Source organism: Meleagris gallopavo, chromosome 4 (assembly GCF_000146605.3).
Source record: "Meleagris gallopavo isolate NT-WF06-2002-E0010 breed Aviagen turkey brand Nicholas breeding stock chromosome 4, Turkey_5.1, whole genome shotgun sequence".
In the NCBI taxonomy this organism is placed as follows: domain Eukaryota; kingdom Metazoa; phylum Chordata; class Aves; order Galliformes; family Phasianidae; genus Meleagris; species Meleagris gallopavo.
In genome coordinates, this window is record NC_015014.2 from 58,839,084 (window position 1) to 58,860,846 (window position 21,763).

Here is a 21,763-nt window from a genome sequence, read left to right on the forward strand (position 1 = left end):
AAAAAAAAAAAAGAGGAAATTAGTCTGTTTATCCCACCAGGTATGAAACTTCCTCTCAGACGGAGGTTGAGTCCCTCCCTTCCAGAAACACCTGAGGGAATGCAGCTGAACTGCTTTGCTTAATTAGTCAGTATATCTGAATTTAGGATGGAGTAGCACTCTGAGGACAAGCAGTATAAAAGAGAGTTGGCATTACTTAAGAGGAAAGACTGATGTACTGGAAGATTGTGTAGGGGAATGAATGAGCATCAGCCTAAATTAAGGACATAGTAAGTAAAAGACTATATTTAATATTGTAGATTTTTTTGAATCTCTATATTTATACATTTGCTTACAAGCTGAGGTATTGAATTGAGGCATACTGACTTAATCTGTGAAGGGTATGTGTAGATGACTTTTCTGTGCTCTTTTTCAGTCTTACAAGCATACAGCATGCTGGCATGGGTTGTGATCTATATAGAACTCAGATGGCCAGACTTCTTACATTCTGACTTATACTTTTTCTTTATAATGGTTAAACTATCTCTACATGTACATATACATATATACATACATATATATATATTTGTTTTACAGTTCAGACAAAGATTTAATGTATGTGATTCTTTTTGATCATATCTACTACAATTGTCTTGAATTACAACAGATTCTAGGATTTACTTCCATTTGTGTGTTAAGGTAGACATATCTTAATATCCAGTACTCAAATTCATCAGGATATGCTTTCTAGATCGGAAAAGAAACATAGCTAAGAAATTATAAACACTTTCAAACGCTAGAAAATATTTATTATCCTTGATGTACTAACAGTCCATTAAATTCTGCCTTATGGAGAATAAGTCTATATGGCTGAACTGCGTGTATACTTGAGTGTATACTAAAGTTCATAGATTTTCTTATTTCAATAGGTGAAACATCCAAGTTTTAGTTCCTGGATTAAACCCTCAAGCTATTCCTCAGAGAAGCCCTCCAGGTATAGGAGGCATCAGCACTGTCTCTTGTGGTCAAAGATTAACTGAATACTTATGCTGTCTTCATCTGCAGCCTGCATCCTCCCAGCCTTTATCTAACCTCAGTTTAACTTATTCAGGGTGGATTTAACAACTTGCTAAACTTAGCTTGTTATCATAATCAGTTTTCTGTCAGTGTTCACAGGAAAACTCTCCCTAAGATGTATTGTGGTGTAATCTATACATAGTCTATTTTTTCTTGACTGTGCATACTTCTACAGGGACTGCAGGAGCACAGTGCTGAGACTCCTGCACCAGTGTGGAAGGTGAGGTCTGAAGCTTGGTCTCTGTGCTGCGCCTTTCCTCTACCTGCAGCTCTACGGCCACTAAACTGATGTGCACAGGTGTGGCTAAATCTGCCTCATGTCCCTGAGCCAGCTTGGAGAACTCTCTGCTCTTATCTCCTATAAAACCAGCCCCAGGCTGGTGAAATGGTCACCAGGTGATTGCAGATTAGTGGGATTATATGGGGTTTATTTGGCCTATTAGGTTTAATTCACTGCAGGGTTTAGATGGAATTGGAATATTCAAAACTGATCTTATGAAAGCAGAGCTAACTTTGATTTTTAACTTCTTTCATGTTTTAGAATAGCCCTTCAGCATGGTGGCTCAGAGCGTCCCACAGGATGCGGTTTAATTTTGTCTTGTGAATAAGTGGGACTTCTCCCATTTATTGTTCTCACCGTATGTTCTTCACTCAAAATGTCTTGCACTCCCTACCAAGAAACTACTTATCTTCTGGATAGCGAAGCAGAATTCTAATCCTGGGGCTTGTAGGCACTACTATGTAAATATTTAATATCAATTATAATGGCTCTTTGGGGGGAAAAGGGTGTATAATGCATAAGACTTACTGGCACTGCTATTACTGTGCCCTGGACCCAAGCCAGAAGATATGGTAGATGTTAGAGGAAGCACACTTAGACCCTTGCGACACTAATGTGAATACAGCATGTTCCCTATCAGTCTCTCTTCAAGTAGCGTGTAGTCATTTTGTTTGGATTGCACCACCTCAGTGGAAGTTGTCAGTCTCTGATGGTCAAATCCAAGGCTGAGCTGCAGGTAGGTGATTTGAAAGTAACTTGGAAGAGCCAACTGGATTCAGAATTCAAATTCGATTTTAATTTATTACCATCCACGTGACTGAAGCTATAAAATGCAAGATTACTTAGGTGAACTTATTCTTCAGGTACTCAGCTTGTTTCTCCTGCACAGCTCTCTGCAAGGTAAGGTCAAATTAAAAAAATAAATAAAATAAGACAACTACAGAACAGGATATACATAGATAATAAAATATATACATGTATATTTTTATTAGTGTTTTAATGTCTATCATGGGGAATTCTTCTATATTTACTAGCTGAAAGACCTTCTAAGACAAGTGCTGTTGTCTTTCTGAGGCTTTAATTGAAGTAAAATTAATCTATTGACAGGAAAACTAATAAACAGAAAAAGTATGCATTTATTTTCTTTAAAGAATGATCTTTTTTTCTCTCATGTAATATACTACATTTAAGTGGTTAATATTAAGCCAGCTTAGGTGCTGTAAATTTCTCATTGCCTGCTGACTATGTTATTTCTTAGTTACCACTCAGCTCCTTCCGTTTCTTAGAAACTCAGTGCTAAGGTCTTGTCCTTGTGTGGGAATTAAATGGAAGTGCTGGAGAGAGGAAGACATTTCTTGAGGAACCAAGATGCATTTTATAGGGTATTTGGCTACTGTGCTTGAGGCTTTAGCATCTTTCAGCCAGTGGAGAAAGTTGGCATGCATTCCCCACCTCCATCAGCAATGCACTGACTGAAAGTTGACTTGCAGGCAGGGGTTGCTGTCTTTCCTAATCTCATCCTTTTTGCTGACTTGACCAAAGGTTTGTTTTTAAGGGAAATCTGATTCTGAGAGAAAGCTATGCGTGTAATACACCTTTTATTCAAAAGGCATTGTTCTAAAACCACTAAGCTTCTCAGAGGCAGAAGACTCTAATGCTTTTTTTTAATTGCTGCAAACATCATATCATACGATAACTTGATTTGTGGTTCTGTTGCAAATTTCTTCTGTCTCCAAGTAGAGCAAAATACTCATTAATTTAAAAAAAAAAAAAAAAAGTCAGAGGAAGTTTCACATCTTTGGCACAAAATCTGAGTCTTCATCTTGTGGTTTGGAATAAGCCTTCTAATTATTATACAGAGAAATAATCTTACAATAATATAATCTGAAGAGGAGCCAGTATGGTGATTCCTTAACGTATGTAGTAATGTGTGTAGAAATGTGCGATGCACGAACAACTCTTGTATCCTTTCTCTATTGCACTTAAGAGTGGTTTGTGTAAGTTAATGAGAATCTCTCCACTGGATCTTACGGGGTATGGTTTAAATCAAAATACATTCTTAAAACTGTGAAAGATGTTTTCTCAACTAGAAGGCAGGGTTGAACGTCTTGGTACAATATAGCCCTGACAAAGTAATTAAGACATGTCTTAGTCACAGGATCTAATTCTGTATATTTTATTGTACATATGATGAGACATTTCTTAACCAATGGGCCCAGTTCTCTATTATGTATTCTACATATGTTGAGGCTAGAAGGCGGCTTTCACAGAAGAAAGATTTTCTTGCAGATTTAAGCTGTTCTCCTTTTAGTTTAGCTTTAAAAAAAAAGACTACTGAAGAGTATTGAAGGCTTAAGTTAAGGATCTGATCTTGTATTTCTTATTTGTTATCTCCTGAGTCCCATGATAGAAGAAAAACAAAGGAAGCTGCATAAAACAGCCCTTTACTTATGTACCCAGTGTATAAAGCAGGCAATGATCATTAACTGCCTGATGTCTGCCAAGAAGATCAGAAAAACAAACCCATCTTCTCAATAAATTTTGTTAATTTGCAGTAAGTTTTCATTTCAAGATTTTTAAGATGAACAGTACCCCTAGGCTATAATATGCCTTACTTCTGCAAGGGCCCTTTCTCTTCAGAGGTAGGAAGCAGTAACTCTCTACTCCAGAAGAGGAGACAGTAGGCTTGCTTATGGGCTTATTTTCAACTTCTGTATTTGTTTCTACATACCTGTTTAGAAACAATCTCACCTGCTGTCCCCAGTGTTTTGGAATTCTGCATAACAGCTTCATTCCCAAAATGTTCCATTTGGAATATGTAGAAATTCCATGTGCACTCAGTCATGAAGTGCAAAGAAAGAAGGCAGGTGAAGCCCCTTAATTTAGCAGTGAGTACTTTTCCTTTCATGTTGCTAGACTGTCATAGTGAGTGTAGTTATGTGTAATAAAGTATGTGTAAAAATGTGTTTAAAATCCAAACATTTACATTAGTCTCCGACATTTGAGATGGTTGCCTGCCTTGTTCTGTACCACTGAAGCAGGACAGCCAGCTTCTGCATGCAGCTCTGTTTGCTCCTTCAGCAACAAGACCTGATGCTTTTCAGCTACCTAGTCCAGTGTTAGTTTTCCCAGTAACACCCATGTGAAGGCAACCACATTCCTTATTCACCCGTTCCTTTTCTCCCTGAATTGAAGAATAATATCGGTCTTCAGGCTATGGGTAATTTGTTCCATTCCTCCTGGCAATGAAGGAGGAGAGAAGAAAAGGAAGAAGGTGGCTGTAAGGAGAAAACCAAAGAACTGGAGAATCTGCTGCTCAGTTCTGATGATCTGGATTTGTTTGTTTTTCAAAATAAAACTCCCACAAGCAGTGCTGTGCAGAAGCATGAGATGGTTGCTCCCACCCATTGCCAGAGGATTATACCTCAGGGGTGTATGTTTCCCAGTGAGTCCTTAAAGACTGAAATCGCTTCATAGTTTATAAAACTGTAAATCAAATTGCTGAATATAAATATTCAGTCCCTCCCTATTGTAAAAACAGTGATAAATTTGAAATAGAAATGAACTCCCTACTTCTGATCCCAGGCTGTATTTCAAACTGCTTGAAAAGAATGTATTATTACTGCTGGCTTTTAACTCAAACTGAACTGGCCCATGAGCAGGAGAGGAAAGTGGGCAAGTAATGAATCATTTTATCCCTTGTAGAGAAATCTTACCAAGGGGCACTGGTTCTTCTCATGGCTTTGTGTTAGTAGCCAGAAGTTGTTCCTCATTCCTAACCCCAGGGCTAAAGTGTGTGTACCAAGGAAGCTTTTGACTCATCCTTGACTTTTATTGATAATAAACTTTTTGAACAAATAATGCATACAATGAGAAGGAGGAAAAGTCGTAAAGATTTGTTTAGTTAGGGAGTAGTCAAATCCCCTTCCTATAATTGTAGACAGACTTTCAGTTGCACCATGGAGTGTGAGGAAGAAACATTCATTATTTTAATCCTGCTGCTTAATTTACAACTTGCCAAGATATAGGATTTGAGGTTTTTGTGGTCATAAAACTATTTTGCATAATTAATTTTAAATGGAAGTATAAATAGGAAATACTGGGCAACATCTGGATTTTCAGCTGAAAAATCTTCATTCTATAATAGAAAGCTGTTCCAGTACAAACTTCAACAGATAGCAAAATGTTTTACAGAAGAGCAAAGAAGTAATTTATTGGAACTCCTGAGCAAATGAAGCAGATATAGTGAGAACATAACACAGAACTCGTATTGCCAGAGTTCAGTATCAACTTCTACACTTAACAAAGGTTTGGAGTAATCTCAGACTGTTACAGATATGGAGTGGTTCTATTTCATGCAAAAACACCTAACAGTAACCTTGAGGAGGAGAATAAAATATATTAAAAACATTTTGTCTGCTGAGCTGTTGGTGTTTCAAGGTAATTCCTGTAAACATGAAAGAACGTGTAGATAAAAAAACTTAAAAGGAAGTACCAGTCAGATTCCTCCCTCCTTAGCTACTGGAAGAAGAGGTGAAGCAGTATGTGATTAATAGCTGTAAGGTCTTTTCTCAGTCTCTGTAGTTACTTGAAGCTGTCGCATTATGCCTTTCACTACTCACATCTGTAGAGTCCCTACTCTAATCACCAAGAATTTTTTAGGAACAACCTGTATTGCTAAGCAAAATAACATTAGTTTAGAAATGGTAGTGAATTAAGATGGGTTTTGATGTTCAGTGTCTAAATGCAGAGTTTTGTCTAAGTTTTTGCATACAGCCAGCTGTAACAGAGAAGTGTTGATATGGGGAATAGCACCGTATTTTATCTGCTGTCCTAGAAATCCACTGTTAGCCAAGAACTTGCATAATACAGACAAGTCTTGATTTGGGCAGAGAGAGCTGTGGCTCCTGTGGGACTTTGCGCAGGTGTGAGTCAGAACAAAGATGTGAATGTAAATTTGCTGCAATCTAACCTCATCCGAGAGATTATCTTGTCTTTGCATCTCTTATCCCACAGAGGATCTTAAGCTTTAATCAATCATTGTAGGTCAGGATAGAGGTCACTTGATGAGGTTTGAATGCCATGGAGTCTGATGTGATTAATAGTGTTTGGCATTAGTATTTCCTGTTCTAGATTTTGGGGTGAAGTGTGAGCACAGGTGATGTCTCTAAAAAAGAAATGTGAAGAACGACACGCTGTGTTCTTTACTACAACTAGGGCAGTATTTCCTATTCACAAAAAGGAACTGAAGGGTTAAAACCAGTTAAAGCTTTGAACAAAATCAAGTCTGCAACAATTGCATGCCATGGGTTGTTGTGCTTTTTCTTTGTATGTAAAGGAAAATAAGTATTAATCAAAATGACTAAATGACAAAGTCATGGAGATGTGGGGGCTGTGGGCAGAACTGAGCATCATGGCCAGTCCTGCAGAGAGGTAAGAGAAGCTGAGACTGGGTTAGCAGCTTCAGGAATGAGCTCTGTGGTTTGAGTTCAAATGGTGTGAGAGGTTGAATGGGGAAAGGCAGTAGTAGAACAGCAGCTGGAGACGAAATGGAAGAAATAACATCTTCCAAATTTCTGTTTCAAAAGAAGTATGAAATCTATCAAATCTGCAAGATAGAACATTTATGCACTGAACTACCTCAAGGAGTTACACTTATGCAGAGTATTCCACATGAAGAACATATATATACCTATGGCATCTGACATGTGTGCTCTCCTAAAGCATAAGCATTTATGATGGCAGGTATAATTTTCTTTGACACAGTAAGAATTCATACAGGTGAAACAGTGGCTACATTAAATTCTGTCCATGTTATTCTGGCATGCTAGATAGCTGTTCCTGGCAGGCTATCTAGAAGCTACATGTCTCTTTTGAAACAATGATTATTAGACAATTTAGTTTTCTACTGTTCAGGCTTGCCTGAGTTATGCTTTACAGCCCAGTGAAATAGCCAGACAATTCTCCTGCTGCTGTTAACTGTTTGAGAATTGACTGAAGTTAGGATAAAATTTGGGGATAGAGAACACAGTTCATACTAAGTAGTGAAACATGATCTTGAAGTTCAGTTTAGACAAATTAGTGATGTTTCCCTCCTTTGTGTCTTTTCTCTCTACAGTTCTTAGGATCTTGAGTACAAAGTTGGAAAATATGATTGCTGTGACATTAACATGTTTGCTTGTAGATTATCATCTTGTTCTGGCACAGCTGATAAAACAGTCTTTGGTTCTGTTTAAATGTCATACTGTTTGTTGGTAATCAGTAATTAAAACATGGAGAGGGTATTTGTTATTGGTCTTTCTTTGAAACACTCTTGCACATTTTACACTGTTTGGTTTGAAGTTTAAACACCATGCAGACAACTCAGGGATAGAATTAATAAATTGTCTTCATCTCATCAGTTGATCCATAACATTATGGAAGATCACTAAGCAGTTTTACACTTCCACATCCATTGAGCTGATTTTTGTTATTTATCAGTCTTGCTGGGGACGTGTTCAGAATTTAACTAACAGTGGAGTGGGGATGACAAGGAGAAAATGAGCATAAGATCAGAGAAGTATTGACTGTATGTATTGCTTAAAATTTTCAGAAGTTCCTGCAAGACATTTGCCATATTTGGCTGCTTACATTTCCCTGACTGGCTGAGCTGTTTTTAGACCAGACCTATTCTCACTAATTGAGATTATTTTATTATATACATCTATTGCTCTCTATAACTACCTGAAGGGAGATTCAGCAGTGAGCTGGTGGTCGGCCTCTTCTCTCGTGTAACTAGTGATAGGACAAGAGGGAATGACTTCAGGCTGCACCAGGGGAGATTTGGGCTGGACGTTAGGAAATACTACTTTTCTGAAAGAGTGGTCAGGCAGTGGAATGGGCCGCCCAAGGAGGTGGTGGAGTCACCGACCCTGGAGGTGTTCAAAGAATGTTTGGATGTTGTGTTGAGGGACATGGTTTAGTGAGAACTGTTGGTGACCGGTGGACGGTTGGACTGGCTGATCTTGAGGGTCTTTTCCAACCTTGGTGATTCTATAATTCTATATATGTGTATATGCACTCTATGGGGCTCAGGAGCATGCCTTACACACCTGATGTGCCAAAGTCATTGTTGAGCAACGTCAATAAACAAAATTACTCTGAAAGTCAACTGTACATTCAGTTCTCTCAAAGGTTTTGTCTGGGGAGGAAAACAAAGCAGGCATGATGGACACATGATATTTAACACCCTGGGTGGTATTACTCCACTACAAAAGCAGGGTAGTAAAAGAATCTATAGACTTTCACATATTTAAAATACTTTCCGTTCCCAGACTTCAAGTATAGATAGCCAAGAACTGCCAGACTCCACCTATAGCTGTTGATGAACTGCTATAACTCAACTGAAGAAGAAACAGTGTAAGAAATTGTCAAACAAAATGGGAGTGAGAAGCGAGAACTTCAATTAAAACCGTTCTGAAAAGGAAGTAAATACTTAAACAAGAATCACGATTCTAGCAATTTTGGGAAGCTGGAGATAAAGGTGAGGAAAAATAAAGGGATTTGGACCTACTTTCTATGATGTGGAGGTTGGTGGCCCTGCACATGGCAGGGTGGTTGGAGTTTAATGATCCTTGAGGTCCCTTCCAACCTAAGCCATTATGATTCTGTGAGAGGAAATATCTAGAGTGGAACATATTGCTTACTGCAGTCTGGATCTGTAACAACACAGAGGCTCTTCTTAAGATTTATTCTAATGCTCTGCTTTTCTGCTTCAGGGAACCAGAGTAGATTCAATGTCTTCCCAAATTAAAATTTCTACCAGTCAGTTTGTCACAGTGTAAATGCTGAGATTTACTTTTCTACATTTATTTGTCTGCATGAACAAATGGGCTCATCTACCACGTAAAGCAGAAAGTGTCTTTCTACAACTGTCTGCAATCAGTATTAGGTTTGACTACCCAGAGGAGTCTGTTAAGCAAAAGCTGTTCTCACATCTGCTCCGCTTTTCAAAGTAACTCAGATTAGACTGAGCAATACATGTTGCAAATAATGGTGGCATTGTGTACTGCTTCAACGTGTGTTGAAATTAACTTTGCAGAAGTAATTAAAGTCAATAATATGACCAATGCCTAGTGTTTTAGCACTTGTGTAACTTGTATCTTGTTGTACCTTCTCTTGGTCTGGAAGTTTAAATTATGCTTCATAGATCTGGTCACATAAGAACCTTGGCTTTCTTTACAGCCATGAGTTAAGGCAATCTATACTAAAAACCCAGTTAACGATTACGTATCTCAGTACTTGGGAAATAAGTCCACCACTGCATACATTCTTCCTTAAGGACTAGTGTCTACTACTTGTAGATTCCTGTTTCTGTTCTCAGGTTTGTTTTATTAATTAACAGTGTAAGTCTTGTCATGAAAGTAATGTTGCTGGAAACAACAGTATACAGTATAGTAGCCTCCTTCCTGGGTTTTCAAAATATATGGCTTTAGTCACTCAGATATAAGTCAGTCACTGTCGCATCATTTTAGTATACTCGGCAATAAAATTTGAATCCTGTGAAATGATCTGGGTCTTTCTGATAATCTAGTGAAGAACACTGATATCAGTTGAGGCAAATCATTAAATAATATTTTTCTTTCATATTAGTTTACACATTTTATTAGATAATAATACTGTAGCTTGCTCAAACTGCAAATCTTTTGCAGCAAGATTGGGCAGAGATCAAGTCTGATTGAACTTAGAAGCCAGTATTTGAAGTCAACAGCCACTGTGGGAAATATTTGAGCGTGTGTGAGGCAGAAGAGACGAAAGGAACCTGATATGATAGCTGTCAGCATCAAGCCAAAAGGCAGTTGTGGGACTATCACAGGGTGCTGTGCAGATAATAACTTGATGATTTCTTTTATCTGAGAAGCTGTACATTGGAAGTTTATTCCATTAAAAGCCAAACAATTTTCTCTCTGAAAGAGATCCATTTGCCAAATGCATTAGACATTTCAGTGGAATTTAAGAACCTCCTCTGGTGCGCTTCCTTCAACATCAGTAATCAGTGTGTGTAACAGTGCAATCTGAAACACTGTAAAAGTCCTTCTGTAGGCTTTTTTTTTCTTTTATTTTCTTCCTCCCCTTAACTATGAAGTTGTAATCTAACCGCTGCAGTAAAAGTACCACGACAGGGAGAGCAAAAGAAATAGTATATAGGGACTATTTCACTGAGGATTTGAACTGGTGAGAAGTTATTCGTGAAAAGTTACACACAACCTTGTGTTCCACTGCTGCAGATATGCTCAGCTAAACCTTGCGTGAAATAGAGCCTGTCACAGATTACACTTCCTCTCTGCAGGATAAGTATGGATGCAAAATAATGGACTTAATTCAATCCTTGTTATTCCATAAGCTGAATACAAAGATGTCTTATTCATTTGAAGTCACTGTGAAATAAATTTCAAATGTCTTCCTAGAATATTTTATCCTGTTTAGGTAATTATTTGCACAAATTACACAAGAAGTTAAGTAAATTACTTAAGGTTAAGAAGTATTACTTACCATTTTGATTGAAAACTGACATTTAAGTTTACTGCAGAAAAATTTCATTGCAACTTGCTTGCAAATAGAAGCAAATCTTTTTATAGAGAATTCTTTCTGCCCATACTAGACTTAACCAGCCAATAGAATTCCACATATGACAAATAAAAACACTATTTTAAATGTCTGTATTGTCATCCACTTTCCTTTTTAGAGATTACAGTTCAAGTGACTCTGGAAATGAAAGCATGAAGTGAAAATATTGTTAGGCTCAAGATACTGCTTATGGGTGAAGAGGAAGAACAACTTAGATGTGCTAAGAATTTATTGTTAGTACAGAATTTATGAACAATTGCATGTTTATTGTTAGTATAATTGGGATTTTAAGAGCCTTACCTTTTCCCCCACTCCTCTGGGTCCTAAGGTTGATGGTTTTACCCTGACTGGGAGGGTGGAGGACAGTCATATACATCGCCAGTCCTTGGTTCTTCCTTTGTTGGTTTGCAGGTCTTCATGACATCTGAATTACTATATATGGTGCCTTTGATGTATGTTAGGTAATATAACTTTGTTTTCATTGTTATCTTTAAAACAAGCTTTGTCCTGCTGCTGTCTGTGTTTTTCAGTTAGCAGATGATAGCTGTAATGGGAGGCCTTAAAACAAGCTGCCTTCCAAATACATACAAGGCCTACAGGAAAGCTGTGGTGGAACACTTTGTTGAGAACTGTAGTAATAGGACAAGGGGTAATGGTTTTAAACTAAGAGAAAAGATATTTACATTAGAGAGTAGAAAGAAATTATTTACCCAGAGGTTGGATAGGCACTGGCATAGCTGCCTGGAGAAGTTGTGGATGCCTCATCTCTGGAAATATCCAGGTTAGATCGGATTTCAGCAGTCTGGTCTAGTGAGAGATGTTCTTGCCTATGGCAGGGGAATTGGAACTAGATTGTTTTCAAGGTCCCTTCCAGTCCAAACCATTCTAGGATTCTTCACTGGTGTTGGATTTGGGGAAACAACTATGGAGAAAGGCATTGTCAGGGTAGAAAGGGATGAGGGCACAGAATCATGGTCAGGAGGGCCAGTAGGTTAGACTCCAGCAGCCATGGGCTGTAGATAAAGGACAGCAAGGAGCACAGAGAGCAGAAACTATCTGATGGCAGTGGCTAGGTTCAGCCAAGAGCCCAGGACAGCAGACGCCTTCTGGTGAAGTGGCAGGCCTAAGAAACTGAAGTCAACAAGTCATCAACAGGCTGATGATCACAGCATCCAGGACCAGACACAGCCCAGCAATCTACAGATGACTGCATGGTTATGAGGCTGGTCTGTAGCTTAGCTGCAAGGTTAAAACTCGCTAGTGAAGACAACAGTTGGGGTCAGCTTATCCTGGACTGAGGACAATAGCTGTTCCCATGCCATCAGGAATCACCATGCCATCAGGAATGAAGGTGGAAGGGGGAATCTCCTGTGTGGCTTCTCACTACATATCAGTTCTCAGAGGTTCTCCTCATGGATGGGTGCCTACAATGCCTGCACCCATCAACCATGCTGGCCCTGAGCCCAGAACGTATTATGTGCTCAGAGCCCTGACGGAGAATGTTTGGAAATAGTAATAACTAACAGACTTTGACCCCACTTGCCTTTGAAATGCAAAGCAGGCACTTCACTCCTGAGTTTCTCCATAATTTCACAACACGTAGAAATGTAAGGGGCTTTCACATTCATGTAATTGAGACTTACTGAGTGTGACAAAATATTTTTGCAATGTTTTTAAAGCCGCAAAAAAAGATGCTTAAATGCCTCTGGAAATCAAAGTCAAAGATAGGAGGAGGAGTGTTGGGAGGGAAGTAGGACTCAACTCACTCATTCTATCACCCACTCATTTCTCAAAGTGAGACAAAAACACTATGTTCACAACATACTAAGTTGTACTATATTTACACACAAAGTTTTACTTACATAGAGGAGAGTAATAACACTTTGAAGCCAATTCCTATAGCACGCTGTCGTCCTCTTTTAGAAGGGAATGTTTTGGTAATTGGCAAAGAGAACAAATGTTGAGCTGCTGCTTGCCAGGTTTCATGAATTTGTGCAGAGACTAACTTGTTACACAAATATCCTTGCGTTGTTTTTAGTCTCTGGACAAGGAAAAGCTAGATATGAGGCCTAAAACTACAGCTAAACAAGCTGAAAAATCTGATCACTTAAAGCCAAACTGGGATTTGGGACTACTTAAAATAACTGGGCAGGTTGGATAGGGTGAAGGCTGGCAAAGTTTATTTTCCTAGCTTGATTTCCAGGACTGACTTTCACACAAAAGCAACACAAGTAGATATTTCTACTCTGGGCTTGCTCTGCCTCCTTTTATGCACATTCAGCAGTGCAAGGAATTCTTGGACTCGGCTCCAGTAGTGGCCTGTGGCTCCCAGAGGGCTGAAGAATGAGCCCTGCAATCCAAGTTCTGAACAAGCTGAAGACTGGCTGAGGATGCAATGCATGCAAAGACATTTTGCTTTATTTCCCCTTCCACAGAGGTCATGAGTGATATTTAAGGCTGGAAGAAGTCAATCAAAAAGGATGATTTTTTTGTGTACGTCAGAACATGGAGCTTCATCTGGAAGGACCTTGTGTTTTAGAGTATTAGTAGTTTGAACAATCTTTCAAAAAGATCATTAGCTCTCCTCCAAAGGTCTTAAGGGGAGTAGGAAACAATTCCTAAATGTAACAAGAATTTTTACATTCCTGGTTGGAAAACTCTTTTACATAGTTGTTTGCCTGCTCTTGGGTGACTATAACGAGGCCTCAATCAAAGATGTGTAAAGTCTTCCCCTGCCTATTGGACGCATATGCTACTGCTTCCTCAGAGAGGAGGGAAGCTCAAGCCTTCAGTGCTTTGCAGAGCAGAAGTTCCCTCACTTACAGCATCAATAAAGGTAAAATAAGCTGCTCAAACATTTCAGTTTTGGGAGTTCTGAAGATATGTTCTGAAATTTAATGGAAAAACCCTCAGATGAGGGGTATTCTGTCTTCTTTAGTACTGAGCTCCAAATTCCTACCCTAGAAAGACTTTATTTTGGAGCGTAGTCCTGATTTTTTAGCAAGAGCTACATTTAGGATATTTCCTATTCACCTGGAAAGAACATACACCCAGGAGCAACACTGGTCTTAACTCAGGGCATGACCTTACAGTAGAAAAGCTTCTACTTGTCAATATTTAATTTAACATTTACTAAATGGTAGGTGGAAGCCAGGCTGACCTCATTGGAAATAACTTGGCGAAGATTTAACTAGCTTTCATTTGCATGGAAGATAATGCTGGAAATAACCGTAATGTAACAATAACATTAAACCCACTGTTCATTAGATTTTTTTCCTAAATGATGCCATAAGAGATTTGCATGTGTGAATAAGAGAAAACTGTTAAAAGAAAGCTAATGACCAACATAGCCAAGGGAAATTATTAACCGCATTTTCCTTCAAAGAACTGAGAAATACTCTGCTGTAGCTGATCCAAGTCAGTAATATGGAATAATTAGTTCAGAATCTTTCAAACTACTCCATATGTTTATATATTTATTGTTGATTTTGTTGTTCTTGCAGTTGTTGTTGTTTTAGCTAAACTGTATTCTGCTCTTTGACACATCAAGGAGAAGGACTGAAATCTGAGCATCGGTTTGGTTTACTTATCTGAGACTGAATTTGTGAATAGGCTCACCTGCATGGAAATGAATCACATTTTTACGTCTGAACAAGTATTCACGTGTAGCTACAAATATGCTATATTCTCTAGTTATTTATTTTTTGACATTTCTATTTCTAAGTTCATAACATTGAAAAAATTCTTACTGAATGTGAAATTAAAATTTTACTTCCCAGAATATTCAGTTGGTGAGCTTCTCACTTAAGCTTGTTTGTAAAGATGTCTTTTTCTTTTGTTTATAATTTCAATTTAAAATAAAAATGCCTATTTTTTGTGTGCTATCTAACAAAGCAATTCTTGTTCATTTGTCCTGTTTCTTGGTTCTATCTGTATAAATTGCCCTTGAGTTGGTTTCTTTGTGTTCTTAGCCGAGTAGACATATGCCAAATTCATAAACTCGGACCTAAAACTTGGGAAAACTTGGATCAAGTAAGTAGTTTTGTTTAGTCTGACAGGATTAGTTCTAGCACAGTGGGCTGCTCTTCCATCATAATAAAACTCATGTTTTGTCAACTGGCACGCCTTTCCAAAGCTTATAAAGCCACATGAACTGCTTTTGTAGCGTAGCAGTGCCAGCTTTATGGCCTACTTATTTTACTGTCCTTATGTGAATCATGGGACATGCTGAGCAACGCGACCTTGCCACAAATGAGGGGTGCTATTAAGAAGTAGCACATCTGGACTGTATATTGTTAAACTGCTACAGCTTAACCACTTTGGATTAGTTTAAAAGTTAAGAAGATTTCGGTTAAAATATAGACAGCATAAACTGTAAATTAGGTGTGCATAAACCTGGATGGTATCTTCTGTCACTCATATCTAAGATACAAGAGTCATTCAAACCTCATTTGCTCCCTCATTCTCATTCCAGATACTGATGAAAGGAATCTCCTATTTCCTCATAATCATCATAACATCTATGTTACAAAAGGTTAAGTTACAAGACTTTTTTTTTCCTCTTAAAATTAAGATACTGGATGCCAAGATTAATGATACTTCTAGATAAAATCTGCTAGGAAATACTTCAAAGAACTTCTTTCCTCACCCCAAAAAAATGATGTTTTCACAACAGCATCTTGTAGCTGGAGAAGGACACCCATGTTTATCTGAAGCAAAATGAATGGCACTATCTTTTGAGAAAATGTTTTTATTCCTTTTATTGAGATTTACTCAACAGGGTCAAAAGAGATCTATGAAAGCAGCCAGAATAATGATAACTGAAATAGAAACCAGATACCACCAATAACAAATTGAACAACGTTACTTCCAATCCCATCCAGAGTTCACAATTTCAGCCAACTGGTGCCTCTCTGCCTAGTGCATCTTGGATAGTTTAGCATCCGCAAGCATACTGATAACCCAATTAAACTAGCTATCAATATCCTTGAGGAAATGCTGATGAGCCTAACGTAATGTGCATAGGATTTTCAGAGTAAGCAATACACATGCTAACATGGAAAAGCCAAAACGCAGCACACCTCCTCATACTTAACAGTGTTCTTATCTACACTTATCTTTGGGATATGCGGATCTGACAGCAAAGAGCAAACTGTTACAGCCTTGTTCTCACCCATGTTTTGTTTAGCACTTAAACCAACATTGATACAAAGTTCCTATCTGTGGCACAAAGCCAGAACAATAATAAAGTTAAATCTTTTTACAAGCTACTGTATTTTTTTGTTACTGTACAGTATGTTTTGTCTCCAACCTTTGAAAACCCTGTAAAGAGATGACTCCCAGCCAGTACTATGCACTCCTACATACATAAGTACTGACCCAACACATCGCTATTAAAAGCCATTTAGAGCACATGGAATGCTGTGGGTGTTCCTGAACCAGGCCATACGTAAATAAGCAAGAGTACACAAATGCAGGTCCTAGCCTCAGGCACTTGCATTTCAAATATCTATTGGTTCAAATGTGGGAAGTAAAGCTTTTTAACGTTATGCAGCAGCAGAAACAAAGACCTCTTGTGTAGTATTGCAGCCATAAAAGGCAGCTCATTTTCTACTGGTTAGAAAAGATTTATTGCACAAATTCCAGCTTAAGCATTTTACTATTTTTTCTAATTACTGTTAATTATTTATTCATTCTGAAAAGGTATAAAAAAGCTAAAGCTGCCACTATGGATTGTTCAATAATTTAAGTGTCCTTATTTCAGAGAGGAGGACTGCTGTAACAACCTTCTGAACAGACTGAACGCTGGAGAGCACTGAGAGGGAAGAGTACTTTGGATAAGTGGTAAGTAATGCCTAGACGTTGAAGTGGGTAGCTTGGAGCAACTTCAGTTTGGCAACGGGTTTGATGTGGGCACAGAGGGATAGCTTTATCTGCACACAAACCAATTTCTTGAAATGTCTAAACAAATGGTTTCCTGTGTTAGACAAGTATTTAGCATCTGAATGAGCAGTCATTAACTCCACAATCTGTCTTCTCCTTGGTAATAGATTTCTACAGATCATAGCTTTAAATGTTCCATTAATTTATATATTAAAAAGCCAGACTTAATTTGAAATAGAAATTAAATTTTTCGTTTTCTCAATAAAGACCATCTTACGATTAGTCTGGAATGCTGAAACCGAGATATAGAAATAACCACATTGTAAACACTTCAGGACTGACAGGGATATTGGAGATGAAAGAGCTATACGAGCTTTGTAACACTGTATCAATTAATTACTTAAGAGAACAAGTATTTCTGGAAGCTGGCGTGTCTACAGTATCTGTCCTGCAGATTAACTCTTGCTAAATGGTTCAGTACCATAGGAATGCTCTGTGCCACGTTGAAGTCATGCCACGCCTGACTCCAGATGACTCTTTAATATTGAGACCATTTGACCTTTTATGCAAACAGTACGAGAAGCACGATCTCAGTTGCACAAGAATAGATCTATCTTAACAACACTACTTGAGAAAATAAACCCTCGTTATAAATGAAATTCCATAAACGTATTTTACTCAGATAGTTGGCAGCTATGAGAATCTAACACATAAATTGTTCCTGATTTGGGTGTCAAAACCTATCATTTACCCTTGTTAACCCCTGCTGTATTCAATCAACATTTTTGATAATCAGTGGTAGATTTCTTTTGTATGAGTACGTATGTGCAATTTTCAGTAGAAAAGGAACAGACTTGTAGAAGTAGATGTCATAGACCAGTGTTGGATATGCATAGCTGGGAGCACAGGGAAGTGCTGAGTTTAAGTCCATTACTTTGCAAGGATGGCTCCTTTCTTGAGAGGTGCAAGTGCTCAGCCATAGAGGATTCTGGCTGTAAGTTGCAAGGAAAAATTAGCACCAGTAGCTTTAAAGCACACAAGGTAGGTGAAGGAGTGAGATTTAAGCTTCTCCCCTCTATGCTCTTTTACAAGAGTTTTAGATCTGAATTAAATAATAATAATAATAATAAAAATTAGTCTTCTGAATCCTCCTCTTATATTCAGTAGAGTGCATAGGGAACAAAAGCACTCAAGTTGGGAAATTTTACCTTTCAAATAAGAGAACAAGCAAAGGGGGAAGAAGAAACCCTCACAAAAAGAGATGTTTGCAAAGTGAGATACAATCATTAGACACAGTCTATCATAGAATGGCTTAGGTTGGAGGGCACCTTAAAGATCTAGTTCCCACAACTGGATTGTTACATGGTACAATAGGAGTTACTAAGTCGATTAGTGTTATTTTTATACCAACATTTTATACCAAACCTTTATGATTGGCACTGTATTTCAGTGTTCTCTCTCTGAAAGAGCTTGTTCTCCCCATTTTTAAAAGAAATCAAGATATTCTGTTCTATACCTGAAAAAGGCTTACTCTAGGAAGTCTAAAAATTCATCAGCTGTAAGCAGCTCTTCTGACTTCCACATTTTCTCTGTGTGTGGCACTACAGTGTTGACTCACACATAATATTTTAATAGAGGTTGTCTATTTTGTGCGCAGGAGACAGATGTGGAAGTGATGCATGTCCATCAAGAGGAATTTTGTTACCATAACTTTCTAACTTGCAGATGAATTGCCTGAAGCTTGCTTCTGTTGTGCCTGAAACCTAGCTTAGAGTAAGCTTATTCATACCTCTCTCTGTTTAGTTTGCTCTGCCATCCATAATGCTCCCACTCTATGAGCTGCTGAGACATCCTAGGGTCTCAGCATTCAAGGCTAACAAATCACAGAAATCAGTTTGGATTTTAATTAACTCAACATATACTTTTGTAAATTAACTGCTGGATGTGTAGGCAAACAAAATGTAGCTCTGAAGGAGCTGCAAGACCTGATGTAAGTGCACTGTCCTGATTTTTTTGGTCACCTCTCAACTAACTATACAAACTGGGGGGAGGAGAGACCTATTGTTCCATACTCCACAACAAAAAAATAAGACAATGTTTCTGGATATATATCTTAAGTAATTTCTCCTGCACTAGCAACATGAACTGCCAGAGACAGAATGCATATTTCCCCCATCTGTTAAAGCATTTCAGTGAATGTCAATCGGCAGCAGCAGTGCAACCTCCAGATATTCATTTTCCCAAGCAGAATGTCACTCCTATAGATGCTGTGAGATGCTGCAGTCAGAAGATCTTGTTTCTACTTGCTCTAACCCCACATCTCTCCCCTGCAAACAAATCAGTGAGACTGCAGAAGGAACACTTGCAAACCCACAAAGGGTTTCAGTGATCTATACTCCCTCTCCAGTCTGGATTTCTTAATTTCTATATCACATTGGATGTGTCTCACAGGCCACTGGGTATTTATGGTAAGTTGTGAAACTAGAGGTACCTAAAATACAGGAGGGACAGTTTGATCTGAACACCTCTGCAAATGGAGCATAGTCAGCTATTGCTGGCTTTCTGACAAGCCAGAAATGTTATAAATGTTATAAAGATTACTCAGAGAACAGGAGGTTAAGACAATTCAGCCATATAAATATGTGGCCATGAAAAGAAGACACAAGTTATCTATCTTTGCTGGTGGTGTAGCTGTGAGATTAACATTTCTCCTTAGATGTTTACCCGACAGATTATGACTGAGCCCATGCTGTTCCTGTTTCAGTGTTATGCCCCATATACTCTCCATCCAGTAAGCTCTTAATTTCCAGTTAGATGATGCTCTGTTGGCACTCTGTCAGAAGTGTAACATTTAACACATCATCAACTTAATTATCTGCCTTAAATGTGAAAAAAATAAATAGCATGTGGGTGCTGCAGAGAGGAATACTGATGGATTACTTTTGGTATTCTTGTTAAACATGGCATGGAACATGTGAAATATCCAGTGGTAAGATTAAGTATATCTTTTATAAAGTGAAAAGTTTTCACCATGAAAACTCTCTTAAAAAAATTTAGCAGCAACTGACTAAAGCCCTATGCAGCAGAGGGGAAAGATTTGTTTGTAGGCTTTCAATATTGATTGCACTGGGAGGTGAAGAAGGAAGACAGTAATTTTTCTGGCTTCAGTGATTAGACAATGCAGACACTTTCCTATTTCCTCTTACCTTAAAACTCAGCCTGATTTCTTGGAACCATTCAGACATAATGGCCCCAGCACTGCCTATGGTATTTCTTCTGTTAGACAGGGTCTCTTCTTAGAAAACCTCCTGTATGCACGAGGATCTGAACATAACTTCTGCTTCAACCTCCTCTTTCTCTAAATTGACTGTTAGTCCTTGTGTATCATAGCTCACTGTCTTTTAAACTCCTGTCTAACAAACACCTTGCATTCAAGACAGGATCTATCATTACCATTTATATATACATTAATATTTGAAGATCAAAGATATCCTTGAGATGTTGATGCAGAAGAATCCATAATCCATATTCAGGACAAACTGAACAGATTGATGAACTGCCCAAGACCATGACATGAAGCACAGTGTAAATAACAGATAATCCACCCTACCTGAAACTACAGAAATCAGATTAGTTTATTAATAAGTGATTATTAAAATGCCTTTTAACACTGTTGAAGCACATGTGGTGATGAGTAGAGAGAAATTTTCTTGACAGGGCACTGAATAAATAGACCCATCCTTTGCAGAAGCATTCACACAGTTTTCCCTCTTTTCCTTCTCAGCTATCAGTTTACAAAGTAACAGAATGGAGAACAAGCAACAAAGCAATGGGGGGATGAAACAAAATGATGAGGTGAAGAAAAAAATGGTAAGTGAATGCCTCAACTCCTCTATCAGCGTATTTGCCATTATGTCAGCATGTTAAGGTGAGAAATAATGAACGTGTTACACACATAAAGCCATATTATTGGCATTTGAGTGTCAACTGCAGTGAGCTGCTCCCACTGTATTGTGTTAAATGAAACTATATAAAATACAGATACTGATTCATCTCAAATGCACTCCATACATTTTAGAGGCTCAGTTCTCCTAGTTTGCCTCTTTTACTGTTTGTGACCATTCAAAAAGGTTAGAAGTGTTGTTTGTGTTATCTGTCTGTGCAAATGTTTCTCAATATGAACAATTACTTCAGATATTAATAAGGACCACCTGGCTTTCTGTTCAAGTGCTGCTTTACTCGATGTGTGGTGAGGACAAAGGATGGACAAAGACTCAGGTTGGATATTGGGAACAATTTCTCCTCAGAAATTGGTGATGCATTGGCACAGGCTGCCCAGGAATGCAGAGGAGTCACTGTCCCTGGAGGTGTTCAAGAATTGTGTAGGTGTGGCACTGAGGGGCATGGATAGTGGGCACGGTGGGGATGGGATGGTGGTTGGACCAGGTGATCTTAGTGGTCATTTCCAGATGTAACGATTCTATGACACCTCCAAGTTTCTACATTACGGTCTGCCTTCAAACCTGCTGTGCTTTATGGTATTACTTGTGTCTTTGGGAGCTACGAGGTAGTTGTGAGGTAAGTGGCACGTTAGCAGTGGAGAGAGTGCAGATTTACACCACTACAGACTGCAGACATCTGGGAATAATTCCCAGACGTACTTAGTACTAGTCTGAGGCACACGCGTTGCCAACTGGAAGGCGCAGCTTAACTCTCAGCATTTCGATGCATGTTTGCAAATAGGCACCTGCGGAACGAAGAGCTGGAAGCGCTGACCTCCCTCTGGCAGCGCACCTGACCACGGCCCCCTAAGCAGCACAGAAACCCCCCGCCTCCCCGGGGCTCACGGCTATTCGCTTAAGTTATTCAGCAGCGCGCTCTGGACCACCCCATCCCTCCCTCCGCACAGGCCAATCCCTGCGGCCTCGGAGCGGGGCT

General features: G+C 38.7%; 1 long non-coding RNA gene across 1 annotated transcript; it reads left to right on the forward strand.

Moving 5' to 3' along the window:
* The first annotated feature begins 1,984 nt into the window (after window positions 1–1,984).
* LOC104910832 lies at window positions 1,985–20,762 on the forward strand. The gene is made up of 3 exons (XR_004159700.1): window positions 1,985–2,236; window positions 16,707–16,786; window positions 20,610–20,762. It is a non-coding gene; the product is annotated as an uncharacterized LOC104910832 (long non-coding RNA).
* Window positions 20,763–21,763: the final 1,001 nt, after the last annotated feature.